This window comes from Podarcis melisellensis, assembly GCF_964234715.1.
Source record: "Podarcis melisellensis genome assembly, chromosome: 10".
Taxonomy (NCBI): Eukaryota; Metazoa; Chordata; class Lepidosauria; order Squamata; family Lacertidae; genus Podarcis; species Podarcis melisellensis.
Genome location: NC_138542.1, coordinates 72,877,156 through 72,896,239, shown reverse-complemented (window position 1 = coordinate 72,896,239; position 19,084 = coordinate 72,877,156). Strand labels below are relative to the sequence as shown.

The 19,084-nt window shown below is 45.3% G+C and overlaps 3 protein-coding genes across 7 annotated transcripts in view; all 3 read left to right on the top strand.

Moving 5' to 3' along the window:
• LOC309378722 (uncharacterized protein) overlaps nt 1-19,084 on the top strand; it is a 44,433-nt gene that overhangs the window by 1,339 nt on the left and 24,010 nt on the right. Inside the window, exon 1 of one of the 5 annotated variants that reach the window (XM_081927332.1) lies at nt 2,145-2,268. The exons of 1 other annotated variant lie outside the window; for it this stretch is intronic. The gene's annotated coding sequence lies outside the window, so the exon portion shown is untranslated. Of the gene's footprint in view, nt 1-2,144; nt 2,269-2,318; nt 3,241-19,084 lie in introns of those variants that run through there. 3 more of the 5 variants (XM_081927333.1, XM_081927331.1, XM_081927330.1) reach the window with 3 other exon arrangements.
• LOC309378608 (uncharacterized protein) overlaps nt 616-19,084 on the top strand; it is a 179,700-nt gene continuing 161,231 nt past the window's right edge. Inside the window, exon 1 of the mRNA XM_081926985.1 lies at nt 616-1,149. The gene's annotated coding sequence lies outside the window, so the exon portion shown is untranslated. The remainder of the gene's footprint in view (nt 1,150-19,084) is intronic.
• Nucleotides 13,748-19,084, top strand: part of LOC309378787 (uncharacterized protein) — a 78,129-nt gene continuing 72,792 nt past the window's right edge. Inside the window, exon 1 of the mRNA XM_081927457.1 lies at nt 13,748-13,812. The gene's annotated coding sequence lies outside the window, so the exon portion shown is untranslated. The remainder of the gene's footprint in view (nt 13,813-19,084) is intronic.

Genomic DNA, 19,084 nt, shown 5'->3' with positions numbered 1-19,084 from the left:
TTACTTTATTATGAAATAGTAAGTAAACAGAAATATGAAAAATTATAAAATACTTTATTTTTAAATCTTTTGAATTTTTCCATTTTTCCCACGGCACACCAGGCAACATCTCGCGGCACACTAGTGTGCCACGGAACAGTGGTTGAAAAACACTGGTGTATGATGTGTGGAGGGATGGTCTTGAGCTCCAGGGCAGGGCATTTAAAATGTCTATAGAAGGCCTTGTGTGCCATTGTTCTGGGTTCCCCCTCCCTCCTGCGTGTGGTGAGTGAGGACCCTGTTGCAATAGATCAATAAAGATCAGGCTTACTAGCTGCTTTGCTTTAAACACTTTAAATGCATCAGGATTCAATCCACCATCCTGATGGATTTCTGCCTGGGGCCCTTGATCGCCTCCTGCCTCCTAAGGGATTATGGCCTATGAATTGATCCCCCAATCACAGAGGAGTCATTAGGCGTTGGAACCCAGGAAATCCGTCAAACCGTTGACTTGGCGATTATTTGACGTTTCTACAGTTTTCTATACAGTATTGGAGAGTCGGAGGAAACAGTCCGATTCATGGTATCCGCTTCTTGCTACAATTGCATAGGCTGCTTTTCTGAGCCTCTTTGCTGTTGTGCATGGAAGGTGCCTGTGTCCACGGTCCTTGTCCTGGCCTTAGTCCGAGGCTGTGGTGGGGACTTGGGGTTTTGGGGAGTCGTATAACTGCCCCCCCATCCTGGTCTGAAGAGCACCAATACCTAAAGCACGGACACACGGCTCGTGGCGTGGGGTGGGCGAGGGAAGGATTTAGCAATGTAAACATTGGGGGGGGAACCCCACTTTGTAATTGGATTGCCAGGATCAGCCCCTCCCCCGCTCTCCTGATCTACAGGAGGAAGAGGGGAGAGGAAAAACCTTCCTCCCCGCCCCCGCTCAATTCTTTCCCTCCCCTCCCGGGACATCCTTCTCCCACCCCGCCCCCACAACCCCAAATCCCGTCCCCAATATGTTGCTCCTCATCCTCGCCATCTGCCTTCTGTTCCGGGAATAAGGGGGGATGAGCCCCCCTCCCAATCTGCCTGCTTCTCGCGGAAGTGGAGCTTCTGCGCCGGATTGCTGCTCTGCGCCGGAGCTCTAGGGTCGCGCGCTTTCGGAAAGGGGAGGATGTTGCAGTAAAGGAAATGAGACTCGCGAGCGAGGACAAAGAGGTAAAGGGGTCGCGGGGGAAGGGGAGAGAAGGATCCAGAGACTCCCTCCAGCTCCCCAAAGCGCCTTTCCTGGGCCCCACGGGCAGGGCCTGAAGGGGGCTTTCCCTGGCCCCTTGGGCGCCCTGGCGGGGGCGGACATGGGACACCCACGCCTTGCCCCGTTTCCCCCGCGCAGGCATCCCTGGGGCCCTGTAGGCTCCGCACGGATAAAGGCGGACCATGAAAGGGTTAACGGCGGCGAGGGACGCCTGGATAGAGACCCCCGTGTGGCTCGTGTGTGGGGGGGGGGTTGTCCTCTGGATGGAGAGATGGGGCGCGCAGGTCGAGGGGTGAGCCCCGCCAAGGCGGCCTCTGGGTGCAGGGGAGACTCCGGGAGAGAGGGAGGGGGTCGAGGAAGTCGGGGGGGAGCATCCCTGGGGCGGGAAGGGCAGCATTGGCGTGGGGGGGGAGAGATATACAGGAAGACCAATCTGTAGGGGGAGGTTTCCATCGTGGCGGACGCGTGGAATCTCGGGAGGGGCCGCCTTGGCTTCTCCCTCCCACCTAGGAATCGGCCACCCCTTCAAGGCGACCAGAGAGGGATCTGTCGAAAGTGGGGGTCCACTCCCCCACCCCTTCCTTCCTGCAAGCTCCATCCTCTTCCCACCCCATAAACACCTGCCCTGTCCAGACGCAGCGGTTCAAATCCCGAGGGGGAGGGGCGAGGCCTTCTCAGAAGCCGTTCTCTGTTTCCACAATCCCACCCAGGAAGCAGCCAGAAACCTCTTCCTCTCTCTCAGCCTGCCATCTTTGTCTTTTCCACTGCCTGCTTCATTCAGGATGAGGATAATGTACACCTGTCATCAGAAACAGGGGTTCAGAGTCCATGGAATGGCTCTCAGCATGGATATAGAAGTTGCACCTCAAAAGCATTTCTGTTCCTCTTATTCTTTGTAGGCAGTGTCAAAGTGACTGACAAGCTGAGATTCTTCCCAGTCAAAGGACCCATTTTCATGGTAGACAGTGCCTGTGGCTGGAGGCTCTACATACAAGGTGTGCCTACACAGGCCAAAGAGTGCCAGGATTAGCACAGGTGAGGTGTGTGACCTCCCCTAATTTACAGACTGCATGTGAATGAGAATTTGTGGGTGGGATTACAGTTTAGGGCAGCCCTATGATTTTCTCCAGCCATGACATTTCGTGAGCTCATATTGCAGTACGAAATCCAAAATAACTACAAAAGAATAACAATATAATAAGAATGATTGTAGTATTTCTACCTTGCCTAACTGGCTGGGTTTCACCAGCCACTCTATGCATCTCACAGTACATATAAAAGACAGTAAAACATCAGACATTCAAAACCTCCCAATACAGGGCTGCCTTCAGCTGTCTTCTAAATGTCAGATAGTTGCCCATTTCCTTTCCCTCTGCCTGCTTCCCTGTAACTTCGCTTCTCACGGGTTGTGTGGGGGGTGAACCAGCAGAAGACCCTCGAAGGAGGACCTCAGTGTCCAGACTGAGCGATGGGGGTGGAGACGCTCCTTCAGGTCTACAGAGAGTGAGGCTGTAGGGCTTTAGGTCAATGATCTTGCTCCTCCATAATGATCTCTAGAGCAAGTTTGACATACAATTAGCAGAGTAGGAAAGAAAGCTCAGAGACAGCAAAAAATTCCTTCAGCAAATAAATTTGTGACTGAAGGCGTAACAGGAATCTATGCCTGAAAAATGCAACCGAGGCAATTTAAAGATCAGCACCAACAATGTGAATCGTGCTCAGAAATGTACTGGAAATCAGTGAAGATCCTTTCGGATTGGTGTTATGTTGTCTCAGCGGGTGCTCTCATTCTGTTGTCTAGCTGCCACATTCTGGATTAGTTGCAGTTTACGAGTCACCTTCAAAGATGGCCCCATGTAGCACATGGCAGTAGTCCAAGCAGGAGATCACCAGAGCATGCACCACTCTGGGGAGACAGTCTCCAGGCATGGAGGGTCTCAGCCAGCATACCAGATGGAGCTGGCAGACAACTGCCCTGGACACAGAATTGACCTGCGCCTCCATGGACAGCTGTGAGTCCAGAATGACCCCCAGGTTGTGCACCTGGACCTTTTGAGGCACAGTTACCTTCATCAGGTCTAGGGAGTCCCCCCACACCTGCCTGCCCCCTTTCCCCCGGGACAGTATTTCTGTCTTATCAAGATTCAACCTCAATCTGTTAGCTGCCATCCATCCTTCAACTGCCTCCAGACCCTCATACAGTACCTTCACTGGTTCCAATTTAAAAGAGAGGTAGAGCTTGGTATCATCCACATACTGGGGAACACCCAACCCAAACCCCCTGATGATCTCTCCCAGCATCTTCATATAGATATTAAAAAGCATGGGGGAGAGGGTGGAGCCCTCAGGAACCCCACAAGTGAGAGCCCAGAGGTCTGAACACTCATCCCCCAACACCACTTTCTGGGGTTCTTTTAAAATATTTATTACTTTTCCAACAATTTAAACACTACAAGAAAAAAAATAAACAATACAATACAAAACAAAACAATACAAAAACACTACATAACACTAACACATTAAACTAACAAAACAAAACAAAAACAGTTTAAAACACATCAAACAATTTCAATATCCTATCTTTCATTCACTTATTTCAACGACCTCCTCACACCTCCCTTTTTGTATTCCACTTCTGTTAATTGTTTCAGCAATTCCTTTCCATCTTCCTCTATTTTCTATCCTATAATTATCTTAACACATTCTAACCTTATTTTTTCCTTTAAAACTCTATTAATCTAAACGTAAAGGTAAAGGTACCCCTGCCCGTATGGGCCAGTCTTGACAGACTCTAGGGTTGTGCGCCCATCTCACTTAAGAGGCCGAGGGCCAGCGCTGTCCGGAGACACTTCTGGGTCACGTGGCCAGCGTGACAAAGCTGCATCTGGCAAGCCAGGGCAGCACACAGAAATGCCGTTTACCTTCCCGCCAGTAAGCGGTCCCTATTTATCTACTTGCACCCAAGGGTGCTTTCGAACTGCTAGGTTGGCAGGCGCTGGGACCGAGCAACGGGAGCGTACCCCACCGCGGGGATTCAAACTGCCAACCTTTCGATCGGCAAGCCCTAGGCGCTGAGGCTTTTACCAATTCCTTATAACATTTCTACTAAAGCCATATAACTTCATTCCAACATTTTTCTAACATTCATTAATTTTACAGTATTTCTGTAAATAGTCTTTAAACTTTTTCCAGTCTTCTTCCACCGACTCTTCTCCCTGGTCTCGGATTCTGCCAGTCATTTCTGCCAGTGCCATATAGTCCATCAACTTCATCGGCTATTCTTCCCGGGTGGGTAAATCTTGTGTCTTCCAATACTTCACGCTGAGTATTCTTGCTGCTGGTGTTGCATACATAAAAAAAGTTCTATCCTTCTTTGGCACCAATTGACCGACCATGCCCAGGAGAAAGGCCTCTGGTTTCTTCAGGAAGGTATATTTGAATACCTTTTTCATTTAGTTATAAATCATCTCCCAGAATGTCTTAATCCTTGGGCATGTCCACCAAAGGTGAAGGAATGTACCTTCAGTCTCATTACATTTCCAACATTTATTATCGGGCAAATGGTAAATTTTTGCAAGCTTGACTGGTGTCATGTACCACCTATAAATCATTTTCATTAAATTTTCTCTTAGAGCATTACATGCCGTAAATTTCATACCTGTGGTCCATAACTGTTCCCAGTCAGCCATCATTATGTTATGTCCAACATCTTGTGCCCATTTAATCATAGCTGATTTCACCATTTCATCCTGAGTGTTCCATTTCAACAGCAAGTTATACATTCTTGACAAATTCTTAATTTTTGGATCTAACAATTCTGTTTCCAATTTTGATTTTTCCACCTGGAAACCAACTTTTTTGTCCAAATTGTATGCCTCCATTATTTGGTAATAATGGAGCCAATCTCGCACTTTGTTTTTCAATTTTTCAAAGCTCTGCAAATTTATTCTGTCTCCATCTTGTTCCAGAATTTCCCAATATTTCGGCCATTTGGCCTCCATATTGAGTTTTTTCTGTGCCTTCGCTTCCATTGGTGACAACCATCCTGGGGTTTTCTTTTCTAACAAATCCTTATATCTTATCCAAACATTAAACAATGCTTTTCTAACAATATGATTTTTAAACGCTTTATGTGCTTTTACCTTATTGTACCACAAATATGCATGCCAGCCAAATGCATTGTTGAAGCCTTCTAGATCCAACACGTCAGTGTTTTCAAGAAGCAGCCATTCTCTCAGCCAGCAAAAAGCAGCTGATTCATAATAAAGTTTAAGGTCTGGCAGGGCAAATCCACCTCTTTCTTTGGCATCAGTTAATATCTTAAATTTTATTCGAGGCTTCTTGCCCTGCCAAACAAATCTGGAAATATCTTTCTGCCACTTCTTGAAACAATCCATCTCATCCAAAATTTGCAATGTTTGAAACAAAAACAACATCCTTGGCAACACATTCATTTTTATCACAGCAATTCAGCCTAACAATGATAACTTCAAATTTGTCCATATTTCTAAATCCTTTTTCAGTTCAGTCCAACATTTTTCATAATTATCCTTAAATAAATTGACATTTTTAGCAGTCATGTTAACCCCTAAATATTTCACTTTCTTAACCAATGTTAGTCCTGTCTCCTCCTGAAACTTCTCTCTCTCATTCACAGTTAAGTTTTTCTCTAAAACCTTAGTTTTCATCTTGTTCAACTTAAAACCTGCTACCTGTCCAAATTCTTGAATCAGCTCCAATACCCTTTTAGTATTAGATTCTGGCTCCTGTAGAGTCAATACTAAGTCATCAGCAAATGCTTTCAGTTTGTACTGTTTAGCTCCCTAATCATGTTTAACAAAACCTCAAGGACCGATATAAAGAGCAATGGAGAAATTGGGCAGCCTTGTTGTGTCCCTTTCTCAATCTTAAACTCTTCTGTCACTACATTGTTCACAATTAATTTTGCCTTTTGTTCTAAATAAATTGCACCTATACCATTCTCAAAACCTTGACCTACCCCCATCCTCTGTAGATTCTTCTTCATAAAACTCCAAGAAATGTTGTCAAAGGCTTTCTCTGCATCCACAAATATCAAGACTGCCTTAGTATTGATATTCACTTGTAGTTTTTCTAGAATATTATTTATATTCCTCATGTTGTCAGACAAATATCTGCCCAGGAGAAAGCCCTCTTGGTCTTTATGAATTTCTTCTACTAACACCTTTTTAAATCTTTTAGCCAAAATATCTGCAAAAATTTCGTAGTCCACATTAAGCAACGATATGGGGCGGTAGTTCTTAAGCTATGTCTTTTCAGTCTCTGTTTTCGGTATAAGTGTAATGTAAGCTTCCTTCCACGACTCTGGTGCCTTTCTCCTTCCAATATTTCATTGCAGACTTCCTTCAATGGTTGTTGTGATGGGACGATGAGCTGCTTGTGCGTAAAATGCAAGTCCCTCAGAGTTTGATCAGGTTTTCAAACCTCTGCCTGTGACGGAGCCCCTCCAGCATGGCTGCGTCAATCACTAGTAGAATCCGAAAGTGGCTGCTTTCGGAAACGTTTCCAACATAAAAGCTCCTTAACGGAAACACGTCGTCTGGCCTCTCGGCGTGACAGTTTCCGTCGAGGTGTGGGTGTCCCTATAGGAGGTCCTGAGACCTCCCCACTGGTTTCGCTTGAAGCGTCTCTGAGCCATCCCTCCGACTCACTTTCCCTTGGAGTTCTTGCTCACCCTCTACTGGTTCCCTCTTCCGCTGCTACTGCTCTCTCAACCTCAGGGAGCCTTTGCACCTGCGGCGCTTTAGATGTCAGTTCCCTGACATCCACCTCCCCTCCAGGGCCCCCTTCACCCCCTCCCGTCTCCTCTCCTACTGGCGGTGAGGAGGTAAAACCCCTGAAAGAACCTCCCTCATCTTCCGACGTCGCGAACACTTCCTTCCACTTGTTGCTGTTCCTACTCTCTAGGTACTCTTCGTCATCAGAGTCCACTCCATCTTCCAACTCCGACTCCGCGAACCCTTCCATTTCCTCTTCCTCATCGGTGGTGCCGAAATACTCCCTCCTAAACCTTGCTATAGGCTGAGGTTTCCTCGGGAACCTTTGGTGGAACGTTTCTGTTAAAACCTCGTCATTGACTTCCTCTGCACTTACCCAGGTGTTTTCTGACTCCGGTTCCCCTTCCCACGCCACCAAATACTCCACCTGATTACCCTTCCACCTGGAATCGAGGATTTCCTCTACATGGTTGCGGCGTTCCCTCTCTTCCAAGGCTGGTCCCCTGACGTGCTCCCCTTCACGTCCCCCCCTGTATGGTGACAGTAACGACCTGTGGAACACTGGGTGCAATTTCATGTGGTTGGGTAATCGGAGTTTGAAAGCTACCGGGTTGACCTGCTGAATCACCTCAAAGGGTCCCAATCTTCTGGGCCTCAGTTTCTTACAACCCCCTTTGAACGGCAACCCTTGGGTTGACAACCACACTTGATCCCCCACCCTTATGGTTTCACCTTCCCTTCTGTTCTTGTCTGCCTGCTTCTTATATTGTGCCTTGGCCCTTTCTAAGTTGAGCTGGAGCTGCTGATGGATGGCTTCCATCTCTTCTACAAAATGTTCAGCCGCTGGAACGCTCCATCTCTCCCCTCCTTCCCCTGGAAATGCCCTGGGGTGACACCCGTAATTAGCCAAAAAGGGACTCATCCCTGTGGACACATTCTCCGCATTATTGTAGGCAAATTCTGCCAACGCCAACTTTTCGACCCAATCGTTCTCTCTGTCATTGACATAACACCTAAGATATTGTTGAAGAATGCCATTTGCCCTTTCCGCCTGCCCGTTGGTTTCAGGGTGCCGGGCAGTTGAAAAATTAACTTCCACGTGTAGCAAGCTCATGAGCTTCCTCCAGAACCTGGAAGTAAATTGTTTGCCTCGATCTGAGATCACCCTCGAGGGAGCCCCGTGCAACCTAAAGATATGTTCCACAAACAACTTCGCCGTTTCTTCCGCTGTGACTGCATGTGAGCATGCTACAAAATGGCACATCTTAGTTAACAGGTCTACTACTACCATGATGGCTGTTTTCCCCTTGGACCTTGGCAGATCCGTCATAAAATCTATTGATATCGCTTCCCAAGGCCGTTCTGGTGTGGGTAAAGGTTCTAATAACCCTGCCGGCGCCCTTCTTTCCCCTTTGGCTCGCTGACATTGGTCACACCCTCTTACATACTCCCTTACATCTTCCCTCACCTTAGGCCACCAAAATTCCCTGGTAACCAACCACATGGTTTTGTGTTGCCCAAAATGTCCCGCCGTGGGGCTATCATGCAACTGCTTGAGTACTCTCCCCCTCAATTCACCTTCGGGTATATACAGTGCCCCTTTGTAATACAATGCCCCATTTCTTTCCTCAAAACCTCCGGGGCTCTCGCCCTCCCCCCTGAGACCTCTGAGCTTATCCTGGGCATATTCATCATTTTCCGTTTCCTCCACCAGTTCCCGTTGCCCCACCAGCGCCGCCCCACACACCCAGCGGTCCTCCGGGATGACATGTCTCTCTTCGATCACCTCCTCCCCTTCCCAATATTCTGGTTTGCGTGAGAGCGCATCCGCCCTGACGTTTTCTGGGCCTGGCACATAACAAATCTCAAAGTTAAATTTGGAGAATTCCTGTGCCCATCTCACTTGTCGTTGGTTGAGCACTCGAGCTGTTCTCCAATACTCTAAATTTTTGTGGTCGGTGCACACTTGCACCTTGTGTTGTGCCCCAATTAATAAATGTCTCCACCTCCGGAATGCTTCGTGAATGGCAAGTAGTTCCCTGTCATACACCGTGTAATTCCTCTCGGACTTATTCAGTTTCCGCGAGAAGAATGCACACGGTCTCCACTCCGACGCACTCCTCCCCGGTTGAAGAAGGACCGCCCCTATAGCCCGGTCGGATGCATCTGTTTCCACTCTCATGGGTTTTTGTAAATCCACATGCAGAAGTTGTTCTTCCGAGGCGAAAGCCCTTTTCAGTTCTTCAAAGGCTCGATCCGCCTCCACCGTCCAAACAAATTTCTTCTTGCTGCTGAGGCAGTCGGTGATGGGCGCCGTCAAGTGGGCAAAGTTCTTGATGAACTTCCGATAAAAGTTCCCAAACCCCAAGAATCTTTGCACGTCCTTCTTGGTCTTCGGTGTCTTCCATTCCAGTACCGCTTGAACCTTGCCTGGATCCATGGCCAATCCCTTGTCTGACAAGCGGTACCCCAGGAATTCCACCTCCTTGGTATGAAACTGGCACTTCTCCAGTTTCACCCACAGCTGGTTGGCTTGCAGCCTGCCCAACACTTCTCGAACGTCCCTCACATGCTGTTCCTCATCTTCCGAATACACCAACACGTCGTCTAAAAAGGCCACACCGTTCTTGTAGAGCAAAGGTCCCAGAACGTGGTTTATAAAAGCTTGAAAACAGGCGGAGCCCCCTTGTAGACCGAAGGGCATAACGAGGTATTCAAAGGCTCCCAAAGGGGTAAACATGGTGGTCTTCCATTCATCTCCCTTCCTTATGCGTATCAGATTGTACGCCCCCCGCAGGTCCAGTTTTGTAAAAATCTTTCCCTTCCTTACTCTGGTCAAAATGTCGTCAATTCGGGGCATAGGGAAAGCCAGGGGCTCCGACACTGCATTGAGGGCCCTGAAATCACACACCAGTCTCGGTTTGTCTGTGTTCTTTTTGTCCACAAAGAACACTGGGCTGCCCCCCACCGCTCGGGACTCTCTGATGAAACCTCGCTTCAAGTTTTTGTCAATGAACTCCCTCAGCTCCTGCATCTCCCTGTCTGACATGGCGTACAGCTTGCCTACTGGGAGTTGGGCCCCTGGGAGTAGGTTGATTTGACAGTCAAAGGGTCTATGCGGTGGCAGTTTGTCTGCTTCCCTTTCGCTGAATACGTTGCTCAGATCTGCGTATTGCGGGGGCACCTTCCCTTTGCCCATCACTTCCATCCCCGCTAGGGTGACTCTGTCTCCTCCCGAGACCTTCCCCTCCTTGCAGTGTTCTAGGCAATGCGCTGACCCAAAGGAGACCACCCTCTGATGCCAGCCCACTAGCGGATCGTGTAGCGCCAGCCAGCTCATCCCCAAAATGATGGGCGCTCCTCCCAGGATGGCCACATTAAACGCTATCTGTTCGGTGTGCCTTGCCACTCTCATTATCATCGGGACAGTCTGTTGGCTAACTTCTCCCCCCAACAGCTCTCTGCCGTCAATCGTAGTCACCTGCAAGGGGTTACTTAAAGGGATGGTCTGTATCTGGTGCTCAGCTGCAAACTCCTTACTCATGAAATTACAGGAGCTGCCTGAATCCAAAAGCGCCTTGACCTTTAGTGGGTGTCCGTTTGGCAGTTCTAGTAACACCTCTATCACTAAAGCAGGTCTGGGAGGTTCTGGCATGGGCACTTTCATTGCTCTTTGGCCTGGCTGCTGTGCCCCGACGGTGGCAGCCAGGCGTTGGCTTTTACTTGCTCCTTGCTTTCCTCTTCCTTTCCCCCAACAGCTCCTGCCATCCCTTGCCATTCCTTTCTTTGTGGGCAGACTCTGGCAAAGTGCCCTGGCTGTTGGCAGAGATAACATCTCTTGGCGCTCTTTCCCTCCTTCTTCCGCCCTTCACTGGGATTTGAAACTGCGCGCGCCCGCGCTGTTCCAACTTCCATCGGCTCTGCCGGCGGGCAAGATGGCTCTGGAATGTCTGGAATGCGGAACTCCCTCCAACGGTCTCCTTTCCCTTCCCGCCTTTCCAAAGCCCTCGCCTCCTGGCGCGCTCCTATGGCCAGCGCAGATTTGGTTAATTGGTCCATAGACTCCGCCCTGGGCCCCCGGGAGAGCTCATCTTTGACGGTTGAAGAAAGCCCCTCTTCGAAAAGCATTTGGATGGGCTCCGCCGATAGGTCCCACCCCAATTTATGAATCAGCATAGTAAATTCAGTCCAGTACTCACGGACAGATCTGCTTCCTTGCTGGCAAGCCATTAACTGCCTTCGCACCACCCCCTGCTCAATATCGCTGGAAAACATCAGGTCCATGGCACGAAAAAACTTCCTCGTGTCCTTTAAGATCTCATTATTCGCTGCCATCAGGGGTCTAACCCAATCTTTCGCCCCGGATTCGAGATGGCCAATCACATACGCCACTCGCGATTCCTCGTCGGGGAAGTCATCAAACTGCAAGTTTAGAGCGTATTGCATCTCTGTTCTAAAGGCATGATAGTTCCTGGGATCCCCCCCGAATTTCTGCACCAATCCTGGTACCTTTCTGGCGAGCGGGGTGGTTTTCTCCTTTCCCTTTTCTGCATCCTGAGCCCTCCTCTCCTCAAGCCTCGCCGTTTGCAGCGCCAACTGGATCTCCAACGCTCTGTACCTTTCTTCCAGGCTTGGACCCCCTCCAGCTGCTCCTGCACCCCCGGTTCCGGCTGGGTTGCTCATGATGCTTCTCTCTGCACAAGCTGGCTTTCGGTGACTTTCGGATTGCTGTGATGGGACGATGAGCTGCTTGTGCGTAAAATGCAAGTCCCTCAGAGTTTGATCAGGTTTTCAAACCTCTGCCTGTGACGGAGCCCCTCCAGCATGGCTGCGTCAATCACTAGTAGAATCCGAAAGTGGCTGCTTTCGGAAACGTTTCCAACATAAAAGCTCCTTAACGGAAACACGTCATCTGGCCTCTCGGCGTGACAGTTTCCGTCGAGGTGTGGGTGTCCCTATAGGAGGTCCTGAGACCTCCCCACTGGTTTCGCTTGAAGCGTCTCTGAGCCATCCCTCCGACTCACTTTCCCTTGGAGTTCTTGCTCGCCCTCTACTGGTTCCCTCTTCCGCTGCTACTGCTCTCTCAACCTCAGGGAGCCTTTGCACCTGCGGCGCTTTAGATGTCAGTTCCCTGACAGTTGTATTAACCATTCTTTCAAAGATCTGTAATATCTTAAAGTCAAACCATCTGGTCCTGGAGATTTACCTAATTGCATGTTCTGGATGGCCCCTTCCACCTCCTGATCCATTATTTTGTAATTCAACATTAGCTGTTTTTCCTGAGAGATTTTGTGTAGTCCATTTATTTTCAAAAATCGATCAATGTCCATTTCTTTCTGCTTCTCCTGTGTATAAAGTTGTTTGAAATACCTCTGAAAACACTTCCTAATCTCCACTGGGTTCTGTATATTCTTTCCTTCCACTTCCAAATTCGTAATAGTATTGAGTTTTGGTCTTTTTTTCATTTGCCAGGCCAACAATTTTCCACACTTATTTGCCGATTCAAATGTCTTTTGCCTCATCTGTTTAATATTCCATTCTATTTCCTGATTCATCAGCTTTGTATATTGTACTTGGTATAACTTTACCTCTTTCAGGATCTCCTGTGACTTTGGTTTTGCTCTCAGTTTCTGCTCTCCTTCTTTTATTTTCCCCAGGATTTTATCCTTTTTTTCATTCTGAGTTCTCTTCTTAATTGCATTCTGTTGTATTAAGAATCCTCTCATAACCGCTTTGCTTGCATCCCAAATTACTATTTTTTCCACTGTAGTATTCATGTTTATCTCGAAATAGTGTCTTAGAGTTTTTTGGGCCTTCTTGGTCACCTCTTCATTCCTGAACAAAGTATCATTCATCCTCCATCTAAAGGAACCAATTGGCATCAATTTCATTTCCATCTTCACAGCATTATGGTCAGAGCAAGTTTTGGGGGAAATCTCCACTTTGCTGATCTTCGGAGCCAATCCCCTGGTTACCCAGATTTGGTCAATTCTTGTCCATGTCATTTTAGCCTCAGAAAAAAAAGTTCCCTCTCTTCCCAGGGGGTTCTTCATTCTCCAAATGTCAACTAAGTCCATATTTTCAGTCATGTCAAAAAAGGTTTTTGGTAGTATACCATCTTTGGTGACTACCTGTCTCTGTGCCTTGTCCATATTTGTAGACACCACTCCATTCATATCTCCCATCAAGATCATATTATAATCCGTGTAATCCATCAGAGTCTCGTGTAGCTTCTTAAAGAACTCCGATTTTCCTTCATTTGGTGCATAAATACCTACAATCAGAAATTTCTCTCCCTGTAATTGAATTTCAATTGCAACAAATCTTCCTTGGTCATCTTTAGATATGAATTTCAGTGATAGGCTCTCCTTTGCATAAAGAACCACTCCTCTTTTTTTAACTTTATCTGATGAGATAAATTCTTTTTTTTTTTTTTATAAAAATTTTTATTAAGATTTTTTACAGATACATATTTAACAAACAGAATAGGTTTCATAACATCCTTTCATTCTATTGCGGACTCCCTCACGTCTCCCGCTTCCACTTTCATCATTAAAAACGAATTTTTCCAAGCAAATTATCATCTTGTTTATGCTCTTAAGTGCAATATTTAGGTTAAACTCAAATAAAAAATTATAATTTAATGGTAGACAGTTATTTCTACTCTGGCTTCCTTGTTAGGATTCAACCAAATTACAGTACTTTTGTAAATAAATCTTAAATTTCTTCCAGTCTTCTTCAACCCTCTCCTCTCCCAGGTCGCGGATTCTGCCAGTCATCTCAGCCAGTTGCATATAGTCCATCAGCTGCATCTGCCATTCTTCCAGAGTGGGTAGATCTTGGGTTTTCCAGCTCTTAGCAATAAGTATCCTTGCCGCCGTTGTAGCGTACATAAAAAATGTTCTGTCCTTCTTTAACACGTTCTGGCCGACCATGCCCAGAAGGAAGGCCTCTGGTTTCTTGGTGAAGGTATACTTAAATACCTTTTTTAACTCATTGTATATCATTTCCCAAAAGGCCTTCACTTTAGGGCAGGTCCACCAGAGGTGAAAGAATGTTCCTTCATTTTCCTTACATTTCCAACATTTGTTATCAGACGAATGGTATATTTTAGCCAATTTCACTGGGGTCATGTACCATCTATATATCATTTTCATTACATTTTCCTTCAGAGCATTACATGCTGTGAAGTTCAGCCCGGTGGTCCATAACCTTTCCCAGTCCTCAAACATAATGTTGTGCCCAATATCCTGGGCCCACTTTATCATAGCCGATTTAACCAATTCGTCTTGTGTGTTCCATTTCAGCAGCAAGTTATACATTTTTGAAAGTACCTTGGTCTTAGGTTCTAGCAGTTCTGTCTCCAGTTTCGATTTCTCCACCTGGAATCCTAACTTTTTATCAATCTTAAACACTTCCTTAATCTGAGCATAATGTAACCAGTCTCGCACTTTATCTTTCATTTTCTCTAAACTCTGCAGTTTCCAATTGTCTCCATCCCTTTCTAGTATTTCCCAATATTTTGGCCAATTGGCCTCCATATTGGGTCTTTTTCGGGCCTTAGCCTCCAAAGGTGACAGCCACCTCGGTGTTTTGTTTTCTAATAAGTCTTTGTATCTTGTCCAGACATTAAATATTGCTTTTCTGACAATATGGTTCTTAAAGACCTTGTTGATCTTAACCTTGTCGTACCATAAATATGCATGCCATCCAAATGCATTGTTAAAACCTTCCAAATCCAGCACATCCGTGTCCTCCAGAAGTAGCCAGTCTTTTAGCCAGCAGAAAGCTGCGGCTTCATAGTACAACTTTAAGTCTGGCAGGGCAAAGCCCCCTCTTTCTTTTGCGTCCGTTAATATCTTAAACTTAATTCTGGGCTTTTTGCCCTGCCAGACAAATTTGGAGATATCTTTCTGCCACTTCCGGAAGCACTCCGTTTTATCTACAATCTGCAATGTCTGAAACAAAAATAACATTTTTGGCAATACATTCATCTTAATAGCAGCTATTCGACCTAACAATGAAAGTTTCAATTTTGACCAGCTATCCAAGTCTCTCTTAATTTCAGACCAACATTTTTCATAATTATCTTTAAACAGACTCAAATTCTTTGCTGTTATGTTTACCCCTAGGTATTTAACTTTCTTAACCACAGTTAACTCTGTCTCTCTCTGAAACCGTTCCGACTCAATATCTGTCAAGTTTTTTCCCAACACCTTGGTTTTTTGCTTATTTAGTTTAAATCCCGCCACCCGACCAAAATCTTGGATTAGTTGTAGTACTCTTTTCGTACTAGATTCTGGCTCCTGTAATGTCAGAACTAAGTCATCTGCAAACGCTTTAAGTTTGTATTGTTTCGCTCCGACCTGTATCCCTTCCACCAACCTGTCCCCTCTAATCATGTTCAAGAGCACCTCCAGGACCGAGATAAATAATAACGGGGAAATCGGGCAGCCTTGTCGTGTTCCTTTTTCAATTTTAAACTCTTCTGTAACCACATTGTTAACTATCAGTTTAGCCTTTTGTTCTGAATATATTGCATCAATCCCATTCTCAAACCCCCGGCCCACTCCCATTTCTTTTAAATTCCCTTTCATAAACTTCCAGGATATGTTATCAAAGGCCTTCTCCGCGTCTATAAAAATTAAAACAGCTTTAGTATTTATGTCTGTTTGTAAAAGCTCCAATATATCTATAATGTTCCTTGTATTGGCAGACATATGTCTACCTGGGAGAAAGCCTGCCTGGTCTTTATGGATTACTTTGTTTAAAACCCTCTTGAATCTACTTGCCAAAACGTCTGCAAATATTTTGTAATCCACATTTAAAAGGGAGATGGGACGGTAGTTCTTAAGCTGTGTCTTTTCAGTTTCCGATTTTGGTATCAATGTGATGAAAGCTTCTTTCCACGATTCTGGCGCCTTCTTCCCCTCTAAAATTTCATTGCTGACCTCCATCAGTGGTTGTATCAAATAGTCTTTCAATGTCTTATAGTACTTGGAGGTCAGCCCATCTGGTCCTGGTGATTTGCCCTGTTTCATGTTTTGGATGGCCTGCTCAATCTCTTGTCGTGTTATTTTGCCATTCAGAATTGATCTATTTTCTTCTGACAACTTTGCCAGTCCATTTGTCTTTAAAAATTGTTTAATCGCTGCTTCATCTTGTGGCCCTTGAGTATATAATTTTTTGAAATATCTCTGGAAACACTTTCTAATCTCTCCGGGGTTCTGGATACATCTTCCTTCAATCTCTAAGTTTGTCACTGTGTTTAACTTTTGTCTCCTCTTCAACTGCCAAGCTAGCAGTTTTCCACATTTATTAGCCGACTCAAAAGTTTTTTGTTTCATTAGTTTGATTTTCCATTCTATTTCCTGATTTATCAGTTTACAGTATTGTGCTTGGTAAAGTTTGATTTCTCTCAGAATCGGCTGGGACTTCGGATTAAGTCTTAACTTCTTCTCCAACTCCTTGATTTTTTCCAAAATTTTATCTTTCCTTTCGTTTTGTTTCCTTTTCTTTACTGTGTTCTGTTGTATCAGGAACCCCCTCATCACGGCCTTACTTGCGTCCCAGATAGTTCTTTTTTCCACTGTGGTGTTCATATTGATCTCAAAATAATCCTTTAGGGCTTTTTGGGCCTTCTTAGTAATCTCCTGATCTCTAAACAGGCCATCATTCATCTTCCATCTGAAGGAACCGGTTGGAATCAATGTCATGTCCATTCTCAGTGCGTTATGGTCGGAGCATGTCTTTGGGCAGATTTCCACCTTTCTGATCTTAGGTGCCAGACCTCTAGTTATCCATATCTGGTCGATTCTTGTCCAAGTCAGTTGGGCTTCAGAGAAAAATGTTCCTTCCCTTCCCAAGGGGTTTCTCACTCTCCAAATGTCAATCCAGTCCATATTGTCTGTCATTTCAAAGAAGGTCTTTGGTAGTCTCCCATCTTTAGAAATTTTTTGGCTCTGTGACTTATCCATGTTAGTTGATACAACTCCATTCATATCTCCCATCATAATGATGTTGTTGTAGTCCAGATAGTCCAGCATAGTCTCATGCAACTTCTTATAGAATTCCGATTTTCCTTCATTTGGAGCATAAATTCCTAATATCAGTATTTTTTCCCCTTGATGTTGTATTTCTATCGCCAAAATTCTTCCATGCTCATCTTTAAACAGAAATTTAGGTGAAAGGCTCTCTTTTGCATAAATTACCACACCTCTCTTTTTAACTGTATCCGAAGATATAAATTCCTGACCAAGTCTTTTATTTATTAACACTTTTCTGTGGAGCCTGGTCACATGTGTTTCCTGTAAGCAAATAATGTCCAAATGTTCCTTTTTTAAAATGTGAAAGATTTTTCTCCTTTTTCCTGGAATGTTACAGCCATTTATGTTCCAGCTCAAAAGTTGCAGAGACATCCTGAATATATCTGGTTATTCTTGCTGTGGGGGTACCTTATTCTCAGATTTTTGGGGGTCCGAGGGTGCAGGAACCCCCGGAGGTTCAGGCCCTGGGGGTAATCCAAGTCCCTTATGAAGATCTTCTCCGTGTGCCACCAAAAACTTGTCTCTATCCTCCGGCGTTCTAATTTTGGTCTTCCTCCCTCTGAAAGTAAACGATAGACCTTGGGGAAACTCCCACCTGAAGATGATTGAGTTGCTCCTTAGCAATTTTACTAATTCCGAGTAGTCTGCTCGAAGATCCAACAGCTGTTTAGGAATATCCTTATAAATTTCAATTCTTTTGTCCAAAATATCCAGTGACTTTCCGTAGTGCAGGCCTAGAATCTTGTCCCTTTCCTCCTTTGATCTCAATATTATCAAACAGTCTCTGGGCTTCTCCTTCTTTATAAGTCTTCCAAGCCTAAAAGCAGATAGTATTTTAAAGTCTTTTTCTTCTAAGTTCCAAAACTTGGAAAATTCTTTGGTAAGGAACTCAGTTAAGTTACCTTCTTCCACTTCTGGAATTGAGCGTATCCTTAAATTGGCCTCCCTGTTCCGAAGTTCTGTCATGGAAAAGTAGATCTGGTGTTCTCCTACTTGTTTGCTGAGTGGTCTTACTTCTTTTTCAAGCTGTCCCAATCTTTGGCTAGTGTCTTCCGCCAGTTTCCGATTTTCACCTACAGCCTCCTTCAATTCTCCAATAGATTGAACATTCTGTGCAACTTGTCCAGTTAGTCTATTTAAACTTTCTGTGTTTAAGTCAATTTTAGCTGATTGCTGGTCAGCCTTTCTGTCCAGAGCCTCCAATTTTTCAAAAATTTTCTCCAAAATAGTGCCACTTGCTCCTGAGGCCATATCTTCCAGTTGTAATTCCTCAGTTTCTCCCTCCCCTGATTGTAGCAGGGAAGCCGCTTCTGCCTCAGGAGGCAAAGTAGTAGGCAAAGCAGGCACAGATGATCTACGCTGTGAGACTGTCGGTAAAGTTAACGTTGTTTGTCTGGTTCTTCCCCTTTTTCTTGTTCCACTCATTCCAAAGTTATCTAAAAACCAAGGTCAGACTGAATTGTTCCCATGAGAAAGTAAGAGCCCAGATGGTAACACTCAAACAGGAGGCCGGGAAAGAGAAAGTAAAACAAAGTCACTGCTGTAAATCCAAAAATCCTCTAGGTGGAGCTTAGAATGTCTTTGGGGAGGAAGTCCAATCCAATTAAAATTAGTAAGTCTGAATTGATCTCCAAAGATCTTCACAAAGATAAATTTTAGCAGAGTTAAAACTTAAAGCCAAACATTGTTTCCAAAAGTGCTTAGACCACAAGTGTTTCAAAGTAACAAATTCAAACTCAGTATGTTCCAAAGTTCAGATTCAAAGTATCCAAAGCCTGCAGGCTGACTGCTCAGTTACTCAGGCAGCTCCAGTACCTGGGTTTCTTACTTTTATTTGTAATCCAATAGATCAACAGAAGACAGGTACCCTTGTCTCAATGAAGGTCCAAAAATCAGCCACTTAAAGTCTTTAAATCAGCCAGAAACAACAGTTTAAATAGGTGCCAGATCAGTCAATGCAAAACGTTACTCTTTGTCTCCACTCCTCCTGCTCTTTACTTTCAAGTTCAGTGTCAGCGGAAGACGGACTTCCTGTTTTTCGTCACTCCGCTTTC